The 12,049-nt window shown below is 38.5% G+C and overlaps 1 protein-coding gene and 1 pseudogene across 7 annotated transcripts in view; one reads left to right on the top strand and one right to left on the bottom strand.

Annotated features, from left to right (window-relative positions):
- Window positions 1–12,049, bottom strand: part of GAB3 (GRB2 associated binding protein 3) — a 95,316-nt gene that overhangs the window by 42,324 nt on the left and 40,943 nt on the right. The gene's annotated exons all lie outside the window — the stretch shown is intronic.
- On the top strand, window positions 7,374–8,033 carry LOC105605524 (high mobility group protein B3-like; annotated as a pseudogene).

The raw sequence follows: 12,049 nt of genomic DNA on the forward strand, positions 1-12,049 counted from the left end.
AAATCTAAATCAAAACTACAAGGAGATATCACCTCACACGTGTGAGAATGGCTATCATCAAAAAGACAACAAATAACAAGTGTTGGTGAGGATGTGGAAAAAAAGGGAACCCTAACGTAAGCTGGTACAGTCACCATGGGAATATATGAAGGTTCCTCAAAAAACTTAAAATAGAGCTACCATGTGATCCAGAAATTCCATTCCTGAGCATTTATCAGGAAAAAAAAAAAGAAAACTCTAATTCAAAAAGACACATGCACTCCAATGTTCATAGTAGCACTATTCACAATAGCCAAGACAGGGAGGCAACTTAAGTGTCCATCAACAGATGAATGGATAAAGAAGAAGTGACACATATATACAGTGAAACATTGTTGTTTTTCAGTCACTAAGTTGTGTCCAACTCTTTTTACCCAGTTCCTCACTCAAAACATAAAAGACAGTGCATCACTCAAGGAGGAAAAAAATGTGTACAGAAACTATGGTGTAAAATACAAAAGATACTATGATAAAGGGTCAGACACAACTGAGCGACTAAACAACAAAAACAATCTGTAAAAATACTGAATTACTGTGTTATACACTTGAAAGGGAAACTAATATATTATAAATAACCAACTATACTTCAAAAAGAAATTGGCCAGTGAAGTTCTTCATGTTAACAGGATAAAGGAGAAAAATCACATGGTCATAAAATGTTTCAACAATTTCAATACTCCTTGATGATTAAAAAAAAATAATATTTAGCAAGGTAGGAATATCAGAGAATGTACTTAATCTAATGAACAGTATCTACAAAAGTTTCCTGCAAACCACATTACAACAGTGAAACACAGAAGTTTTCCAGGTGAAACCAGGAATATGACAAGGATCCCAGTTATTAACAGTACTATTCAAAGATATCCTGGCCTTCCTAGGCCAAGCAGTGACATGAAAAAAGAAAATGAAAGATACAGATATTAGAAAAAAAGTTTTTAGTATTTGCATGTTATATGATTGTATACAAAGAAAATGTAAATAAATATATATTTAGAAAAGATAGGGGACTTCCCTGGTGGCCCAGTGGCTAAGACTCCCAATGCAGGGTGCCTGGGTTTAGATCCCAGTAGGGGAACCAGATACCACATGCCACAACTAAGACCTAGCACTTCCAAATAAATAAATAGTAAAAAAGAAAGAAAGAAAGAAAGAAAAGGCAGATATAAAAATCAAAATGAAAAGCTAATTTATTTTTATGCAATAGCAAAAAATTTTTAAAGTAAAATACCATTGACAATAACATAAAAAAATAACAAATACATGGGAATATATTAATGAAATATGCAAGACTTCACCAAAAGACATAAAAAATTATAGACACAAAATAATAAGGAGAATTCCCTGGTGGCTCAGTGGTTAGGACTCTGTGATTTCACTGCTCGGGATGCAAGTTCAATCCCTGATCAGAGAACTAAGATCCGGGGAACAAGCCTGTGAGATGAGGCCAAAAATAGGTAGTAGTGGGAAATGTGGAATGGGGAGAAAAAGAACTGAATGAAGGCAGTCAAAAAGTACAGAATTCCAGTTGTAAGATAAATACATATTTGGGAGGTAATGCATGACAAGATAAATAGAAATAACAGTGCTGCATGTTATACATGACAGTTGTTACAAGAGTAAATCCTAAGAGTTCTCATCAGAAGGAAGATTTACTTCTATTTTTGTAATGTTATATCTATATGAGATGATAGATGCTCACAAAACTTGTGGTCATTTCATGATGTATATAAGTCAAATCACGCTGTGTTCCTTAAACTTACAGTGCTATATGTCAATTACATCTCAATAAAAGCAGAAGAAAAATAAAAGAAAGATAAAGGATATAGGCAAAGCAGATCACCGTGGGCCTTGCACACTATGGTAAGAAATTTAGGTTTTATTCCTAGTGCACAAAGAAGTCATTAGATTGGTTTTTTAGCAAGGAACTGACTATCTGATTTACATTTTTTAAGAGATCACTTGACTGCAGTGTGGAAAACAGATTAGAGGCAGACAAGCATAGTGGTGGCATGATATCAGGATAATGAGTTGCATTACAGTAAATTTTTTCAGATTTCATTTATGCTTTAAAAAGAAGATGTAGTATGTACTTCTGTATTGTTTAACTTTTTCAGAGTACAGTAAGAATTCATGCACTTTAACAATAAAAAAAATTAATAGAAATTTAAACTGAGGAATGTGTTTTGTTTAAGAGGTTGCTGATTAATCACTTGAAATTGAAAACTTAAAGGAACAGAAACACTATAGACATGTCATATTTTATAATTAAGCAGAAAAGTCAGTCAGGAAGCAAAACTTAATAACTGTTAAACCTGGCGCATGAGATAAGAAAGCCTTCTTAAGTGATCAAGGCAAAGAAATAGAGGAAAACACAGAATGGAAAGGCTAGCGATCTCAAGAAAATTAGAGATACCAAGAGAACATTTCATGCAAAGATGAGCACAATAAAGAACAGAAATGGTATGGACCTAACAGAAGCAGAAGATACTAAGAAGAGGTGGCAAGAATACACACAAGAACTACACCAAAAAGATCTTCATGACCCAGATAACCACAATGATGTGATCACAAACCTAGAACCAGACATCCTGGAGTGCAAAGTCAAGTGGGCCTTAGGAAGCATCACTACGAACAAAGCTAGTGGAGGTGATGGGATTCCAGGTAAACTATTTCCAATCCTAAAATATGATGCTGTGAAAGTGCTGCACTCAATATGCCAGCAAATTTAGAAAACTCAGCAGTGGCCACAGGCCTGGAAAAGCTCAGTTTTCATTCCAATCACAAAGAAAGGCAATGCAAAAGAATGTTCAAACTAATGCACAATTGCACTCATTTCACACACTAGTAAAGTAATGCTAAAAATTCTCCAAGCCAGCCTTCAACAGTATGTGAACTGAGAACTTCCAGATGAACAAGTTGGATTTAGAAAAGGCAGAGGAACCAATTTTGCAACCAAATTACCAACAGCCATTGGATCATAGAAAAAGCAAGAGAATTCCAGAAAAACAACTACTTCTGCTTCACTGACTATGCTAAAGCCTTTGAGTGTGTAGATCACAACAAACTGTGGAAAATTCTTCAAGAAATGAGAATACCAGATCACCTGACCTGCCTCTTGAGAAATCTGTATGTAGATCAAGAAGCAACAGTTAGGGACTTCCAAGGTGGTCCAGTGGCTAAGACTCCATGCTCCAAAGGCAGTGGGGCATGGGTTCAATTCCTGGTCAGGAAACTAGATCCCACATACCACAAGTAAGAGTTTGTATGCCACAACTAAGACCTGGCACAACCAAATAAATAAATATTAAAAAAAAATTTTTTTAAGACAGGTGACAGAGGAATAGGACAGGGAGACCAATTTCTCCCCCATAAATTCATCAAAAGAACATTTGAACGCTGAGTAAATTTCACAAAACAACTTCTGAATGCTGGCAGAGGACATCAGGCACCCAGAAAAGCAGTCCATTGTCTTCGAAAGGAGGTAGGAAAAAAATATAAAAGATACAAAGAGAGACAAAAGAGGTAGGGATGGAGATCCATCCTGGGAAGGGAGTCTTAAAAAAGAGAGAAATTTTCAAACACCAGGAAACACTCTCACTGGCGAGTCTGTGGTGAGCCTTGGAAACATAGAGGGCAACATAACCAGGAGGAAAAATAAATAAATAATTAAAACCCACAGATTTACATGCCCAACGGTAACTCCCTGTGGTGAAGCAGCGCAGAGGCCTGCATCCACCACTAGCAAGCAGGGGCTGGGCAGGGAGGCATGGGCTGCATTGCTTAGGCTAAGGACCAGCCCTGAATGCCCCAAGGGCAATCTGAGGGAACTAACTTGAGATAGAAAACCAGATTGTGGGATAGCTACCCTGCAAAAAGCCCTAACCTAAGACACCACCAGGCCCTCTCACAGAACAAAGGACTGAGCAGAGCTAGCCAGCTGCAGACTGGCCCATCCCCCTCCAGAGACAGGCAGGCGAGGGCAGCCAGAGCCGGAAGGGGGCAATTGCGGCCCCAGAGAGGCATTATCTACCAAACTGCAAGCAGGCTTGTTGCTAACCAAGACTTCTTGGGATTCTGGACAGTCAACATCCACCTGAGAAGGTGCGCCAGTTGTACACCCAGAAAACTGAGCAGCAGGGACGGGGGAGGCGATGAGTCACAGAGACCACGCTCACCAAACACCTGGTCACCTGAGCTGCTCGGACCTGGGAAGGGCACAAAACGGAGGCACAAAATGCAGGCCCAACCGAGTCTGCACCTCTGAGGAGTACCCGAGTACCTGAACCTGAGTGGCTTAGACCTGGGAAGTGCATATAACCCAGGGCCAGCCTCAGACAGTTCCTGGCAGAGCAACCTAGAGCCTAAGCAGTGTAGACAGGGAAAGCATACACACCATTAGTGGGGGCAAACCCAGTGTGGCTGAGACACTGTGAGCACACACCAGTGTTATTTGTTTGAAGTGTTCCTCCCTCCCCACAGCATGACTGAACAAGTGAGCCTAAAGAAGTGTCCACCACCACCACCTTGTGTCAGGGAGGAAATTAGACACTGAAGAGGCTGGCAAACAGAAGCTAAAAAGAGGGAACTGCCTTGGAAGTGACAGATGCAATAGATTAAAACCCTGTAGTTAGTATCGACTACATAGGAAGGGGCCTATAGATCTTGAGAAGTATAAGCCGGATCAACAAAATACCTGAAAATGAACTGACACCACACTATCCACAACAACACCAAAGAAAGTCCTAGATATATCTTGACTATTATCATTCTTTAATTTTTATTTAATTTTTGAGTCCTCTATTACTCCTTTAATTTTCATTTTTATAACCTACTTTTAATTTGCAAAAAAAGACCTTATTTTTTAAAGCAAACTTCATATATATATATAATAATTTTTGTGACTTTTTTTCTTTAATATTGTATTTTTGAAAATCCAACCTCTAGATTTTTAATGTTTCTTTTTGGTATTTGTTATCTATTTTGTACCTTTAAGAACCCAATCTTTAGTACCCATTTTTACTTGGAGCGAGATTACTGGCTTGACTGCTTTCTCCCTCTTTGGGCTCTCCTTTTTCTCCAGCAGGTCGCTTCTATCTCCTCCCTCTCCCTTCTCTTCTCTATCCAACTCTGTGAATCTCTTTGTGTGTTCCGGATGGTGGAGACCACTTAGGGAACTGATAACTGACTGGATCTGTCTCTCTCCTTTTGATTCTCCTATTTATACTCCTGGCCACCTCTGTCCCCTTTCTCCCTCCCTCTTCTCTTCTCAGTATAATTCTGTGAACATTTCTGAGAGGTCCAGACTGTGGAGCACACATAAGGAAGTGATTACTGGCTAGCTTGCTCTCTTCTCTCTTGATTCCACCTCATCTCATCCTGGTCACCTCTATCTCCCTCCTCCCTCTTCTCTTCTCCATGTAACTCTGTGAACCTCTCTGGGTGTCCCTCACTGTGGAGAAACTTTTCATCTTTAACCTAGATGTTTTATCAATGGTGCTGTGTAGATGGATGAGTCTTGAGGCTACAGTAAAAATAATACTGAAAACCAGAAGCATGAGGTTTAAGTCCAAATCTTGAGAACACAAGAGAACTCCTGACTCCAGGGAATATTAATTGATAGGAGCTCATCAAATGCATCCATACCTATACTGAAACCAAGCACCACCCAAAGGCCAACAAGTTCCAGAGCAAGACATACCATGCAAATTCTCCATCAATACAGGAAAATAGCCCTGAGCTTCAATATACAGTCTGCCCAAAGTCATTCCAAACCCACTGACATCTCATAACTCATTACTAGCAACTTCATTGCACTCCAGAGAGAATAAATCCAGCTCCACCCACCAGAACACTGACACAAGCTTCCCTGACCAGGAAACCTTGACAAGGCACCTGTCCAAACCCACCCACAGAGAGGAAACTCCACAATAAAGATAACTCCACAAAATGCCAGAATACGGAAAGGCCACTCCAAACACAGCAATATAAACAAGATGAAAAGGCAGAGGAACACCCAGCAGGTAAAGGAACAGGATAAATGCCCATCAAACCAAACAAAAGAGGAAGAGATAGGTAATCAACCTGATAAAGAATTCCAAATAATGACAGTGAAAATGATCCAAAATCTTGAAAACAAAATGGAGTTACAGATAACTAGCCTAGAGACAAGGACTGAGAAGATGCAAGAAAGGTTTAACAAAACCTAGAAGAAATAAAAAGAGTCAATATATAATGAATAATGCAATAAATGAGATCAAAAACACATGGAGGGAGCCAACAGTAGAATAATGGAGTCAGAAGATAGGATAAGCGAGGTAGAATATAGAATGGTAGAAATAAATGAAAGAGAGAGGAAAAAGGAAAAACAAATTAAAAGAAATGAGAACAGTCTAAGAGACCTCTGGGACAAAGTTAAACGCACCAACATTTGAATCATAGGAATCCCCAAAGAAGAAGACAAAAAGAAAGACCATGAGAAAATACTTGAGGAGATAATAGTTGAAAACTTCCCTAAAATGGGGAAGGAAATAATCACCCAAGTCCAAGAAACCCAGAGAGTCCCAAACAGGATAAACCCAAGGGGAAACACTCCAAGATACATATTAATCAAATTAACAATGATCAAACAGAAAGAACAAATATTAAAAACAGCAAGGGAAAAACAACAAATAACACACTTTAAATGATACAATAGATCAGTTAGACCTAATTGATATCTATAGGACATTTCACGCCAAAACAATGAATTTCACCTTTTTATCAAGCACAAACGGAACCTTCTCCAGGATAGACCACATCCTGGGCCATAAATCTAGCTTTGGTAAATTCAAAAAAATTTAAATCATTTCAAGCATCTTTTCTGACCACAATGCAGTGAGATTAGATCGCAATTAAAGGAGAAAAACTATTAAAAATTCCAACATGTGGAGGGTGAACAACACGCTGCTAAATAACCAAAAAATCACAGAAGAAATCAAAAGAGAAATCAAAATATGCATAGAAATGAATGAGAATGAAAAAACAACAACCCAAAACCTGTGGGACACTGTAAAAGCAGTGCTAAGGGGAAGGTTCATAGCAATACAGGCATACCTCAAGAAACAAGAAAAAAGTCAAATAAATAACCTAATTCTACACCTAAAGCAACTAGAAAAGGAAGAAATGAAGAACCCCTCAGTTAGTAGAAGAAAAGAAATCTTAAAAATTAGAGCAGAAACAAATGCAAAAGAAACAAAAGAGACCATAGCAAAAATCAATAAAGCCAAAAGCTGGTTCTTTAAAAGGATAAATAAAACTGACAAACGATTAACCAAACTCATCAAGAAACAAAGGAAGAAAAATCAAATCAATAAAATTAGAAATGAAAATGGAGAGATCACAACAGACAACACAGAAATGAAAAGGATCATAAGAGACTACTATTAGAGACTAACGAACAATACAGATGGCTAAAGGTGATCCCAAGAAACCAAAGGGCAAGATGTCTGCTTATGCCTTCTTTGTGCAGACGTGCAGAGAGGAACATAAGAAGAAAAACCCAGAGGTCCCTGTCAATTGAGAGGTGGAAGACCATGTCCAGGAAAGAGAAGTCGAAGTTCGATGAAATGGCAAAGGTGGATAAAGCGCGCCATGATTGGGAAATGAAGGATTACGGACCAGCTAAGGGAGGCAAGAAGAAGGACCCTAATGCCCCCAAGAGACCACCGTCTGGATTTTTCCTATTCTGCTCTGAATTCCGCCCCAAGATCAAGTCTGCAAACCCTGGCATCTCTATTGGAGATGTGGCGAAGAAGCTAGGTGAGATGTAGAATAACTTAAGTGACAGTGAGAAGCAGCCATACATCAACAAGGCAGCGAAGCTGAAAGAGAAGTATGAGAAGGGTGTCACAGACTATAAGTCTAAAGGGAAGTTTGATGGTGTCAAGGGTGCTGCTAAAGTTGCCCGGAAAAAGGTGGAAGAGGAAGACGAAGAGGAGGAGGAGGAGGAGGAAGAGGATGAATTTTAAAAAAAAACTGTTGATCTGTTTCCTTCTGAATACATTAGAGTAGGGAGCACCTTGATTGACACACCTCTCACCCAAGATGTGTCTGTTGCCCTCATTAGGTTTAATTACCCAATTGGATCATGATCATATCTTAGTGCTCTAGCAATTGTCAGTGGTTTACATTAAGTGGCCATGGGTGTCTGGAGCACCTGGAAACTGTATCAAAGTTGTACATATTTCCAAACGTTTTTAAAATGAAAGGCTCTCGTGTTCTCCTCACTCTGTGCACTTTGCTGTTGGTGTGACAAGGCATTTAAAGATGTTTCTGGCATTTTTTTTTAAATTTGTAAGGTGGTGTGTTAATTCTATGGTCATGGGCTAGAAATCCCGTGTTCTCAACTATACATATCTATAGTTTGTAAAAAGAACAAAGCAACTGAGACACACTCTTGATGCTCCTTGCTTGGTGTGGAGGCTGTGGGGGCAATGCCTTTCGGAGGGGCTGTAGCTCAGGGCGTGCACTGTGGGGCTGGACTTGTGGACACTGCAGTGGGCATCCATTTAGCTTCAGGTTGTCTTGTTTTTGTATATAGTGACATAGCATCCCACTGCCATTCTCAGCTGTGGAAGAGTTGGGGGGGGGTCAGCAGGCATGACAAGTGTTTTGGATCCTTTTTAGTTGAAGTGTGGTAGTTTTTAACTGTTTTTTTTTTTTTTTAACAAACTGTAGAACTGTTCATTGTCAGCAAAGCCAAGAGCCACTGCACCAGTGAAAGTTCAAGAACTTTCTGTACTAAACACGATCTGCAATGTTATGTTATTTTTTTTGTATGTTTAGAATGTTGAAATGTTTTTGAAGTTAAATAAACAGTATTACATTAAAAAAAAAAAAACAAGAGACTACTATCAGCAACTATAGGCAAATAAAATGGACAACTTGGAAGAAATGGACAAATTCTTAGAAAAGTACAACTTTCCAAAACTGAACCAGGAAGAAATAGAAAAACTTAACAGACCCATCACAAGCACAGAAATTGAAACTGTAATCAGAAATCTTCCAGCAAACAAAAGCCCAGGTCCAGACAGCTTCAAAGCTGAATTCTACCAAAAACTTCTAACACCTATCCTATTTAAACTCTTGCAGAAACTTGCAGAGGAAGATAAACTTCCAAACTCATTCTATGAGGCCACCATCACCCTAATATCAAAACCTAACAAAAATGCCACAAAAAAAGAAAACTACAGGCCAATATCACTGATGAACATAGATATAAAAACCCTTAACAAAATTCTAGCAATCAGAATCCAACAACACATTTAAAAGATCATACATCATGACCAAGTGGGCTTTATCCCAGGGATGCAAGGATTCTTCAATATCCACAAATCAATCAATGTAATACACCACATTAACAAATTGAAAAATAAAAGCCATGTGATTATCTCAATAGATGCAGAGAAAGCCTTTGACAAAATTCAACATCCATTTATGATAAAAACCTTCCAGAATGCAGGAAGAGAAGGAACATATCTCAACATAATAAAAGCTATATATGACAAACCCACATCAAACATTATCCTCAATGATGAAAAAATGAAAGCATTTCCCCTAAAGTCAGGAACAAGACAAGAGTGCCCACTCTCACCACTACTATTCAACATAGGTTTGGAAGTTTTGGCCACAGCAATCAGAGCAGAAAAAGAAAGAAAAGGAATCCAAATTGGAAAAGAAGTAAAACTCTCACTCTTTGCAGATGACATGATCCTCTACATAGAAAACCCTAAAGACTCCACCAGAAAATTACTAGAGCTAATCAATGAATATAGTAAAGTTGCAGGATATAAAATGAACACACAGAAATTCCTTGCATTCCTATACACTAATAATAAGAAAATAGAAAGAGAAATTAATGAAACAATTCCATTCACCATTGCAATGAAAAGAATAAAATACTTAGGAATATATTTACCTAAAGAAACTAAAGACCTATATATAGAAAACTATAAAACAAAACACTGGTGAAAGAAATCAAAGAGGACACTAATAGATGGAGAAATACACCTTGTTCATGGATTGGAAAAATCAATATAGTGAAAATCAGTATACTGCCCAAAGCAATCTATAGATTCAATGCAATCCCTATCAAGCTACCAATGGTATTTTTCACAGAGCTGGAACAAATAATTTCTAATTTCTATGGAAATACAAAAAACTTCGAATAGCCATAGCAATCTTGAGAAAGAAGAATGGAATAGGAGGAATCAACCTGCCTGACTGCAGGCTCTACTACAAAGCCACAGTCATCATCAAGACAGTATGGTACTGGCACAAAGACAGAAATATAGATCAATGGAACAAAATAGAAGCCAAGATAAATCCACACACCTATGGACACCTTATCTTTGACAAAGGAGGCAAGAATATGCAATGGAGAAAAGACAATCTCTTTAACAAGTGATGCCGGTAAAACTGGTCAACCACTTGTAAAAGAATGAAACTAGAACACTTTCTAACATCATACACAAAAATAAACTCAAAATGGATTAAAGACTTAAACTAAGACTTAAACTAAGACTTAAACTAAGACTTCTATAAAACTCCTCGAGAAGAACATAGGCAAAACACTCTCCAACATAAACCACAGCAGGGTTCTCTATGACCCACCTCCCAGAATATTGGAAATAAAAGCAAAAATAAACAAATGGGACCTAATTAAAGTTAAAAGCTTTTGCACAATAAAGGAAACTATAAGCAAGGTGAAAAGACAGCTTTAGGAATGGGAGAAAATAATGGCAAATGAAGCAACTGACAAAGAATTAATCTCAAAAATATACAAGCAACTCCTACAGCTCAATTCCAGAAAAATAAACCACCCAGTCAAAAAATGGGCCAAAGAACGAAACAGACATTTCTCCAAAGAAGACATACAGATGGCTAACAAACACATGAAAAGAGGCTCAATATCACTCATTATCAGAGAAATGCAAATCAAAACCACAATGAGGTACCATTTCATGCCAGTCAGAATGGCTGCTATCCAAAAGTCTACAAGCAATAAATGCTGGAGAGGGTGTGGAGAAAAGGGAACCCGCTTACACTGTTGGTGGGAATGCAAACTAGTACAGCCACTTTGGAGAACAGTGTGGAGATTCCTTAAAAACTGGAAATAGAACTGCCATACGATGCAGCAATCCCACTGCTGGGCATACACAGTGAGGAAACCAGAATGGAAAGAGTCATGTGTACCCCAATGTTCATCGCAGCACTGTTTATAACAGCCAGGCCATGGAAGCAACCTAGATGTCCATCAGCAGATGAATGGATAAGAAAGCCATGGTATATATACACAATGGAGTATTACTCAGCCATTAAAAAGAATACATTTGAATCAGTTCTAATGAGGTGGATGAAACCGGAGCATATTATACAGAGTGAAGTAAGCCAGAAAGAAAAACACCAATACAGTATACTAAAGCATATATACGGAATTTAGAAAGATGGTAACCATAACCCTATATGCTAGACAGCAAAAGAGATACAGATGTATAGAACAGTCTTTTGGACTCTGTGAAGAGGGAGAGGGTGGGATGATTTGGGCGAATGGCTTTGAAACATGTATAATATCATATGTGGAACGAATCACCAGTCCAGGTTCGATGCATGATACAGGATGCTTGGGGCTGGTGCACTTGGATGACCCAGAGGGATGGGATGGGGAAGGAGGTGGAAGGAGGGGGGGTTCAGGATGGGGAACAAGTGTACACCCATGGTGGATTCATGTCGATGTACAGCAAAACCAATACAATAGTGTAAAGTAATTAGCCTCCAATTTAAATAAATAAAAATAAAAAAAAGAAGCAACAGTTAGAAAAGGACATGGAACAATGGATCGGTTCCAAATTGAGAAAGGAGTATGTCAAGGCTGTATATTGTCACCCTGCTTATTTAACTTATATGCAGAGTAGATCATGAGAAATGCCAAGCTGGATGAAGCACAAGCTGGAATCAAGATTGTCAGGAGAAA

This window comes from Ovis aries, chromosome X (genome assembly GCF_016772045.2).
Source record: "Ovis aries strain OAR_USU_Benz2616 breed Rambouillet chromosome X, ARS-UI_Ramb_v3.0, whole genome shotgun sequence".
Taxonomy (NCBI): domain Eukaryota; kingdom Metazoa; phylum Chordata; class Mammalia; order Artiodactyla; family Bovidae; genus Ovis; species Ovis aries.